General features: G+C 33.5%; 1 non-coding gene across 1 annotated transcript; it reads right to left on the reverse strand.

The window, feature by feature from the left end:
- Positions 1-449: 449 nt before the first annotated feature.
- On the reverse strand, positions 450-556 carry LOC149527808 (small nucleolar RNA R71). Its single transcript, XR_016352281.1, has one exon. It is a non-coding gene; the product is annotated as a small nucleolar RNA R71 (small nucleolar RNA).
- Between the last annotated feature and the right edge of the window lie 10,836 nt (positions 557-11,392).

The raw sequence follows: 11,392 nt of genomic DNA on the forward strand, positions 1-11,392 counted from the left end.
AATCAACAAGGGTCTACTTTTACAGATACAATGACTGATCAACAGGGCAAACAACAAATCCAAGAGCATGTAGAAGCTGAAAATTGTTGCTTAAGGGATTATGTTGTCTTATTGGTGCAAGGAATTCATCAAGCTTTTGACGGCTAGCTACTCAAATAAACAATTTCGAGATTAAGTTAGCTATCATCACCATGATTCAAACTTCAATCCAGTTTGGGGGCCTTCCAAATGGTGATCCAAATGGCCATACATCAAACTTTTTAGAAATTTGTGATACGATCAAACACAATGGTGTCATAGATAATGCAATTCGTTTAAGGTTTCTTCCTTTTTCATTGAGGGATAATGCTAAAGCATGGCTAAATGTGCTTCCCACTGGCTCAATAACAACATGGGATGATCTTGCTTAAAAGTTCCTTACCAAGTTCTTTCCTCTGGCTAAGATAGCAAAAATGAGGAATGATTTTACATCATTCATGCAACAAGATTTTGAATCATTATATGAGGCTTGGGAAAGATACAAAGAATTACTTTGGAGTTGTCCTCATCATGGTCTTCAAAAGTGGCTTTAGGTGTAAACTTTCTACAATGGTGGGCAGGTTCGAACCACCATAGATGCCACTATGGGAGGAGCTTTAATGGCTAAATTAATTGATAAGGCATACGATTTGTTGGAACATATGGTTGTAAATAACTACCAGTGGACAGTAGAGAGATCAATGCATAGAAGAGTAGCTAGAATTAATGATACAGATACTTTTTTGGCATTATCTGCACAAGTAGTAGCTCTAACTAAGACTCATGAATCTTTTGGTGTAAAGTCCATCTAAAGTTTTTTTATAGCTTATGAATATTATGGAGATAACCATGCAAGCCATTAGTGTCTAAGTTCGATAGAAATAGTGCAATTTATGGGGAATAGACAACAAAATAACCCTTATTCCAACACGTATAACCCAAGGTGGAGGAACCATCCAAATTTCTCTTGGGCAAATAATCAAGAGTTTTCCTCAACTTTAAGGCCAAATGCACCTCTAAGATTTTAACAGCAAGCTAGAGTGCCTATTTGAGAAAAGAAGTCAGTTATAGAAGATTTGATAAGGTAGTACATGAAACAAAATGATAGCATTATACAAAGTCAAGCAGCATCACTTCAAAACCTTGAGACTCAAGTTGGTCAACTTTCCAATTTATTAAACAATCGACCTCAAAAAGCACTACTTAGCGATACAGAGGTGAATCCAAGGAGAGAAGATAAGGAACAAGTTATGGCAATCACCTTGAGGAGTGGAAAGGAGGTTGAAAATAGTATTAGGCAAGGTAATCTTCAAGATAAGCCTGTTGAGAATGAAACAGTGATACAAATAGTTAATAAGCAAATTCAAGAGAAGGAAGCGAAGGCAACTTTACCACCTCTAGCCTTTCCTCAGCATTTTCAAAAACCAAAGCTTAATAAGCATTTCACAAAATTTCTCTAAGTATTAAAAAAGCTTCACATCGATATTCCTTTAGCAAAAGCTTTAGAGCAAATGATGTCATATGTGAAGTTTCTAAAGGACATATTGACAAAGAAGAGAAAATTGGAAGGTTTTGAGAGAATTACACTCACTAAGGAGTGGAGTGCCATAATGCAGAATAAGCTTCATCAAAGCTTAAAGACCCAAGGAGTTTTTCTATCCCTTGCTTAATTGGTAATTTTAATTTTTTGAAAGCTTTATGCGATTTGGGTGCTAGTGTCTCAATAATGCCTTTTTCTATTGCTAAGAGATTTTGGACTGATGGAGATTCAACTTACTATAGTCACCTTATAGCTAGCAAGTAGAACAATGAGGCACCCTTGTGGGATTATAGAGGATGTCTTAAAATGGGAAAATTATACATTCCAGTGGATTTCATAGTACTTGAAATGGATGAGGATTAAGAGGATTCAATCATACTAGGATGTTTATTCTTGTCCACTACAGGTGCACTCATTAATGTAAAGGAAAGTAGAATAACTTTCAGTGTTGGTGAAATGGTAGTTGAATTTACTATTTTCAATGTAATTAAATACCCTTCATCTACAATTATTGCTATAGAGTGGACCTAGTCAATGAAGGTAAAGGTAATCCTACTCCACCACCTACAAGCAAGCAAGCACCAACTCTTAAGTTAGAGCCACCGCCACTTTTATGATGAGCATAATCTACCACCTTTCAGTGATAGTGATTTTGAGGTTAGGCAATAAAGTAGTAGTCTCTAGTTCATGCTTCCATCTTTTATGATGGCAACTTGAACCATATTAGTGGAAAATCTTTCAAGTGGTAAATGTTTTGTCTTATTGCTATATTGAGATTTTTAATATGCTTATTAGAGCATTCAAGGTAATGAAACAAAGCCTTAAGCAATTTTATAGTGCTAAAGAAGTGAAAAAAGGGGTATCATAGTCAAGCTAGTGACTATAAAGAAGCACTTCTTGGGAGACAACCCAAGCTATATCTTTTTTGGTTTATTTGTTATTTTAGTTAGTTTTTGCTTATCTATTTAAATAAGTAGTTCTAATCTCTCCCTTGCTTTTTTGTTGAGTCTGCAAGCTTGGAAAGCATGGAGATAAGGAGAAAGAAAATTAAAGCTTTCAATGCATTGTCACCATTGATAAGGTAGTTTCTCTTTCTTATTCTTTTAAGCTTTTCACATTGAAGACAATGTGCAATTTAAGTTTGGGAAAGGGTTTTATTGTTATTACTTTTTATGGTAATTTATTTTAGTCTATTTTCATTAATTTTTTTTTGTAATTTTATCAATGTTTCAAAAACTTGGGCTAGATTTAATTATGCCAATTTCTTTTAATTTACTTATCCAATGATGAGGACCCAGTTATATTCGTATCTTGATTCTTTGAAACATGTGGTTATTGTTTGAGTATTATGTAAATTCTTATGCTAAGCTTCATTGTTAGGATGAGATTTCCATATAATTTAAGCACAATGTCTTTTGCTTAGATTCATATACCTTTTTAGAGAAGGTTTACATGAATGTGAAAATTTTGAATTATGTATTGAGTTCTAGAATTTGTTTGATTCTCTTTCGAAGAGAAATTCTAGGCTATACTTAGTTAAAAAGATGATTTAGGCCATTTAGCACTGATTGAGCCTTTTGTAGGCTTCCTTTGCACAAATTATTTTTAGTCTTCCCCTTTGAGTCTAATGACACCTTTTCTTGGCTCGAACACTTAGTTTTTAGCCTAGACCCTTATATTAATATTTTCAACAATTCTTGCATCCCTCATTCCTAAGTACATAAGTCCATTTAGATGAAAAATGAAGAAAAGTTCAACAATATAATTGTATTCATCGCCCTACCTAATAAAAGAAATAAGTTTAGGGGTGTGAAATTGAGAAAAAGAAAAAAGAGAAAGAATGAAGTGTTGAACTAAAGAAAAATTTTGATGAAATAGGGATATACTAGGTGAAGGAAAAAAAAGCTCTGAATAGGCCTTAGATTGACTAAGTACAATGTTCTATTGATAATGTATGGCTAGATTTAAGGTTGGATATGGGATAATGTACTTAGTCAATTTTAAGTTATACATTACATGCTAATTAAAGCCCTATTGATCTTTAACTTAGTGTTAGTCTACATTAGTGGAGAGAGAGATGAAAAGCAAACTTATGGAATTTAATTACTAATTTTAATTTTGCATGAGTATAAACTTATCCAGATTGTACAATGTTCTAAGTGAAAAGATAGGGCACATACACACACGGAAATCCACTTAACGATAAGCTTGCTTTTGAATTAAAACATAAACTTTGAATAATATTTGTGTGTTGTTTAGAGTTGAGAATTTGGATTAACTTTTCAAGATATTAAAGGTGATTATTGAATTGGTGCAATTGATTTCTTGTTAAGTGTTTTCTACATTTAAGCTATTGCATTTTATTTCATGGTTTGCTCAAGGATCAGTAAAATCTTAAGTTTGGAGGTATGATAACTTTATTATATAGAGTTATTTTGACACATTTTGGGGGCTAAAGTGGCTAGATCTTTGAGATTTTAGGTTCAAATTTTAGCATTTTAGGTGTTTTTCTAATTTAAGTTTGATTACATATGGAGTAGTTAATTTTAGTTATTTAAGTTTAATTTTATATTATTTTGATTTGAATTACTTTAAGAATAGTCATTGTTAATTTCTCTTATTGCTGTTGTAGGAAATTTGATGAAAAAGGTTCATTTGATGAAAATTCGTGTAAGTATGGTGATAACTTAATTTCTATATGTTTCCATATTTTGACCATATCTCTATTTATAGAACTCCAAAAGAGGTGATTCTTAGACCAATAGAACGATAAGAAGAATTTCTACAATATTTATGTTTATTACTTTATCCAGTTTTGATTGGATCATGGTCAAAATCTTTGTCTAATTTGGAGCATTGTAGCATTATGCATGGATTGAACATGATGCGGTATTTGGAGCATATCTTTCACTCTAGAAGTCCAATTGATGTGATTCATAAGCCATTAAAAATAGGACAGGGACAAAACTTTCATGCTTACCACTTCACCTAGTTTGGATCTTATCGAAGTGAAAATGATGCTAGAAGATGCTAGACTACTGCATGTCTGCATAAGGTAGCATGTGGAGGAAAGCTGATAAAGATTTTGACCATGATCTGATTAGAGTTGGATAAAGTGATAAACATTTGCACATAGTACACAAAAGAGGTGAGTCATGTAATAGTTAGTGAGATGGGATGCTAACGCAACGTAGTAAAACATAGGTGAATATTCATAATATGTAGACACATTTATTAAATAACATACATAGTAATTTATCAAACATCTCCTAAATACAAGTGCAAGGATCATTCTAATATCCTACATGCACATCACGCCATGCTTACTAGAATCACATCTCAACGGTGTGCTCATATGCATTAATTGATCAACCCTATGTCTCCAAAATACAACATAACAATCAAAGCTTACCTTTAAACCATCATTAACTAGGCTCCATAGGCATATTTCAATTTCTGAGAACAACCTCAAACTTAATATATATGATTTGCTTCCCTCGAAGCTTTTCGTCAAAAATCAATTCTATTTCAATTATATAATGTCTATCACATTTTAGTTATGTATCAATACCGGCATATTCACGTATCATATAATCATAATCAAATGAATCAATGAGTCATCTTCCCTTGGACATAGTTAAATCACACATGGTGGCCAATAGACGGAGAATCAAATCATGCATAGGGCAATGCCATTAGCGGAGCACAAGTAACCGAAACAATAAGCAAAGAATCAAATCACACCCAATGCCCAAGCAACTGGCGAAAAATAATATCATCGACTAGAGTAATTTAAATGAATGATTTGAGGTGTAATATCAACTGAGAATAAAATTGAGATGTTAAACTTGGACTTTTGGAGTTTTTGAGAAGCTTAGAACTACCTACAAGGGTGAAAGTATCGATACATACCCTAATGTATCAATACATTCATGACAAGATTAACAACAAAGGCCCAAGGAATAATATTTTATCAATACACTTGAGAATGTATTGATAGATTTGGCTAAAGATGAACATGTATCGATACATTGTCTAAATCTATCGATACATTTGAAGCAGGAAGCACCCAAGGCCATTCTGCTCGAAATGTATCGATAGATTACCCTAATGTATCGATACATTCATTCAAAATTAGGGCAGAAGTATCAATACATTGCCTAAATGTATCAACACATCAAAGAGGAAAGGCAAACTAAAAAGAGATTTCAGGCCATTCTACCCAACTCTTACGCTTAACTTTTTCTCCTTCTCTTTCTAAAAGGTCCGAAACCTTAACCTTCCAAATTGAATTTTTGAGTTGTTTGAAGCTATTTAGAGCTTGGGAAACCATTCTAAAGTTAAGACTTAATATTTTTATCGATTATTTTCTAATTTAATCGGTTAATAACTTCAAATCTAACTTTTCTCCTAATTTGATATTTTCCCTCTTTGGCTTGGATTGGGGAATTTAGAGCTAAGACTTGTGCAATCTAACTTCCAAGGTATGGGTTTAGCTCATTAATGAAGGATTTGAGCTTAAATAGTTGGATTGATAAGATCTAGTTAATTGTGTGAAAAGTTGGCATTTTTTGATAGTTGGGAATAATTAATCTTTTGATGTTCTGATGTGTTTGAAGGGAAAAAAAATTTAAATTAACTCATTAGCAAGCTAGATGATAATTGGAGGCTATGGGTTGGAGCTTGGTTGAGAGTGCCTCCTATTGTGACTGTGAGTGGGTTTAGCTTAATATGCATATAATGCATGACGCATGAAAGATGTGTTGCACTGGTATTAGAATGAAATATGTATGCTTTATCGAATGAACCTAGGCTAGAGAATGATATATGTGAATTGTGTGTGATTGCAAGTGATGTGAACCTCATGGTGGCTTATGCTATGTGTGCCTAGACTAAGATGTCTTGAAGCTATGATGAACCCCTAGAAGTAAATTTGTGAATGATATGTTAAGATGATTCGATTGAATGATGCCTTAAAAGCTTAGAAACTCTTAGAATTTAATTGAACTTAAGACGATTGAAGCTCGACAAATGTGATTTGTGGTTTGAAAAGGAAAAATCTGAATGATAAAAGCATGATGGCATTGTTTGTGGACTTGTGTTTCGTTCGGGGAATGAATTTTGGATGTTGATCTGATTTGTGGTTGACTGGATATCTGGCCCTTGTGACTATTTGTGTGCTTGTAGGGATGGTGGTAAGCAAGGATGGTGGCATTAATCTCGCTTGTAGCGCTTTGATGCCATCCGTTAAGATTACTTTGGGTGATGCCGAGATCAGGAGTTTACTTCGGTCGATGATTTGTTCTCGGTCAGTTGCTTTAGCACTGTGCATGAGTTGTTCTCCACTAGTTGCTTTGGATCGTGCATGATTTGTTTCTTCGTTAGTGGTTTTTCCTTGTGCGTGATTTGATTCTCTGTCAGTTGGCCATCATGCGTGATTTGATTGTTTCGAGGGGAGGATCACTCGTTGATTTGATTTGTATATGATGTGAGATAGCTATGGTGAGGCTTAGATAAACGTGATATGATTTTGATATGATACTCTAGTGACTAGAGTGTGTCATAGAGAATGATTTGAATAACTTTGATCAACTTTGAGGGTATGTCTAACGATTTTTGTGATGAGCTTTAGAGACATTGAGGATGATGATATGCCCTATCCTCATATTGGAGATTTAAGGATAATGATATGCCCTGCATTTGGAGATGTTTGCTAAAACATCCAGTTGCACGAAATATGCATGCTTTTTTTTATATATACATGTGTTTTATGTAAACATATATGATTTTGTTTATCTACAGCACTAACTGAGTATTATAGTACTCACTTATTTATATACCATGTGCAGAGAAATAGGCCACACAAGCAATAGACCGATTTTGGCATCCGATTGGTTCTTTGTTTTGGTCACTCCACTAACTTAGTTAAAGCCTTCCGTTGTGGATAATGTGTGTAGGCACTACGTGCCATGTTATACGGTGTATTAAGGGTTAATATGTATGAACCCATTTGAATGGCCAACGTATCACCCTATTACTATTTGTATGAAAATTAAGCTAAGATATTGTATTTTATTTGAATTTATTATGGATATTTGATGGTTGAATTCCTTGACCTAAGTACGTTTGAATATGAACTATGAATCTTGCTCGAGTCTATTGGCTTGTCTGTTGGGCTTATGCGTCGGTCATGGCTTCGGGTTTGGGCTGTGACATTGAGACACTAGGTTGCCTTATATGTTGCTTTAATTTCATCCCATATGGTGTGCCTGACCAATGATGCTTAAATAGGATGCTTTTAGGTATAGCATGAAACATGTGAAGGTAAATTAGTGGTCATGATAGGAATCATCCCCATAAGTGTTTTAGAGGACATATCTTATCAGTTCTTAGTTAACATTAGCTTATTGAAGTCCTTGGAAAAAGTTAATGCTTCAATTGTAGAAAGAGGTCAGTAAGAATAAACACTATACTAAGCTCTTATCATCTCTGAGATATATGATAAGGGAATGAATTACACTGATAAAATGTACATTGAATACATTGAAAGGTTGTCAAAGAGCTTTTTGACTTTCTTAACAATTAGGTGACCATGATGCATTGCTAGATGCCAATCTTAGTTTATAGAATTGATTATAAATTAATTGATTGAAATTTATATTAATTAATAAAGTCATTAATCAATTTCGTTGCCAAGATGTTAAGAACCAAATGGTTACACACAATGATTGCATTTGAATTAAATTGGGAAAGTGATGATTTAAGTTAAAGTTAAATCACATGCTAGGTAATTAACTTTTATAAACTCAATTAAAAAAGTTTAATTAAGTTTTGGGCACAATATATAAATAGTAAAAATCATAATCTTGAAATTGCAATAATATAAAAAGAATTATTTCAATTTAATTTCCATTGGGCCTAATTAAAATAGTTTAATTAAGTCTTGGGTCTATATTGTAATGTGTTATAATATGGAGAGCCTCACTGCAAAATTAAAGTTAATTGTAACCTAATTATATAAATCACATTTAACTACTTTTCTAGATATGAAAAAGAGTTGTCAAAAAAGAAAAGAAAAGGTTCTCTCCTTGTGTGCCACCACTTACTTTGGGAAAAAGAAAATTATTTTTTGAAGCAATTTTTCAAGTGTGATTCGACCATGCTCGTGAGAAGTGGAAAGGGACAAATGTTGTCCCTTTTGCTAGCACAAAAGCATATTTAAAATCTTTCTCCTTTGCTGAAAGGTTCAGGCAAAATCATGTGTACTACCGTTGGAGGCTAAAAGCTTGATTAGCTAGGGTTCGTGTTTCTTGTGGTGTTCGTGGGTTACATTGAGGAGATTGCTATTCTGATTAGAAAAATGTTGCTACGGTTAGCTTTTGATTTTTTGATTTTATATGTCATTCTGTGTTAAAATATCACCATGGTGATTTATGGGTAGAGGTATGTTTTGGTTCTAAAGTTTTAATTTTCATTCCGTTGTGTATTTTTGAATATGCCATCTATAGCCAAACCCAATAATGGTACCAGAACCATCCATGGCTCAATTTTAACACATTAAGATGTCAACAATTATTGCTCAAACTACATTCTCACTATTCATAATCAATACAACTAAACCTCCATAAGCAGTGCATATCAAATTAGGCTTACTTCAAAAGCCATCACTAATATTAAGTTCCTTGGCATCGCATCATTGTTAGGTAATAGTATCGAATCTGAAAGCATTATTGCTTACCTCAAAGCTTTTCATCAATTATTGATCACATTTCATTCCCATGTTAATAATCGCGTAGTCAACACTGTAGCATGCTATTTACAAATCATATCATCATAATTGAAGTATAATCGATGAGTGGTCCTCCCTGGACATAGTCAAATCAACGTCAGTGGCCAGCCAATGAAAATCAAATCATGCACGATGTTGAAGCAATCCATGGAAAGTCAAATTACACACGATAGTGAAGTCACCGACGAAGGTTCAAATCACACTCAATGTTGAAACAACTGGCAAAGGTTTAAGTCACACATGGCATCAAAGTAGTTGGTAAAGGTTCAAATCACGCTCAGTGTCGAAGCAACTAATGGAGAGTTAAATCATAGTCACAAGGGTAGGACTTCACTCAACCATAATTAAATCAACATTCAGAAATCATAACATCAAATAGAACACATGTTCACATTTAAAGCCATCAAGCCATTAACTCCATACACCTATATATAGCATTCACATCAGTTAATCATGGTTCAACAGCTTCACATGCTTAAGTAATTCAACATCAATTAATCATATGCCTCACACATCAAATATATAAGCACAATGATCCTCTATTAGGCTATTCATCATGTACAATTATTTCCAATTACGTATCATGATCTTGTACACAATTGGGTAGCCTAGTCCCCGTAGTGTAGCACGGCTAATAGCTCGTCCATGACACAACATAGATAGTGTAACACCCATGATTTTTGACATGCCTAAATGTGATGTTGGCCAAGTGATTTGATGAGTAAACTTGAAAACTTGATGTATATGCTTGTGGAACATGCATATGAGCTAAATTGAACTTTGGAGAATATGACTACACTTATAGGTGTATGACTATGAATATTGGTATAAAAGAGAGTTTTTAATGGAATTCTGCATACGTTTGGCACATTGAGACCTAAATACTACATTAAGGCAAATATCGATAAAAATGATGAATTAATCCTATAGCTTGAGGATTTGATTTAATTTAATTATATTTGAGAGTATATGTATGAGGATTTGAATTATATGAGTTATTTAAGTAATGAGATTTATAAGGAATGGATTTACGGTGTTAAGTTGGATTTTTGGAAGTTAGAAAAAACTTAAAACTACTTATAAGGGAAAATGTATTGATACATCCCCTCATGTATTGATACATTCTTAGTAGGAAAAACAATATGAGGTGTTCTAGAGGAATTCTATTGATACATTTAAAGATGTATCGCTAGATTTGGAAATTTGATGAACATGTACCGATACATTGTCCTAATGTATTGATACATTTGAAGCAAAGAGCACCTAGGACCATTTTGCTTGAATTGTATCGATGCATTGCCTTAATGTATCGATACATTTAGTCCAAATTAGGACAGATGTATTGATACATTGCCAAATGTATTGATACATCACTGAAGGAAGGCAAAAATAAAAAAAGATTTTGGACCATTTTGCTTTATTTCTCTCCAAACTCTTTCTTTTTTTACCCTTTTCAAACCTCAAGCCCCCAAATGGCATTTAGAGCTCATTGGACCTAGATCCAAGCTTGGGAAAGCGATCTGGAGGTAAGATTACATGTTTTTGCTAGTTGATTTTCAATTTAATTAATTAATAACCTCAAATCTAAATATTTTTAGATTTGGTCAAACTCTCTTCCATTAAGTTTATTGGAGATTTGGAGCCTAGATTTAGGCAACTCAGCTTTTAAGGTAAAGATTAGATCATTTGTTGGAAGATTGAGCATATATATTGAATTTGGTTATTTTTGAAAAGCTTGATTTTCGAAAGTTGGCAAATAATTACGATTTTTGATGTTTTGAAGCGTCTAAGGGGAAAGTTGAGCTATTTTACTTATAAGGGTGTTGAAAGACGGTTGGAGGTTAGGAATGCACCTTTGATTGTCACTATGAGTGGGATTTAATTAAATTAAATGCATGTGATGCTTCTCACATAATGTATGCACTGCCATGGTGCTTAAATGTTATGTGTATGCCTAAATGAGAATGCCTAGGCTAGGGAATTGATATGTTTTTATGTGTGCGTGTGTGTATGTTTATGTATGTTTTCCTAAAGGTATGTGCCTA

The sequence above is a fragment of the Theobroma umbraticum genome, unplaced genomic scaffold (assembly GCF_002168275.2).
Source record: "Theobroma umbraticum cultivar Fairchild unplaced genomic scaffold, ASM216827v3 scaffold_30.0, whole genome shotgun sequence".
NCBI classification, from domain to species: Eukaryota; Viridiplantae; Streptophyta; class Magnoliopsida; order Malvales; family Malvaceae; genus Theobroma; species Theobroma umbraticum.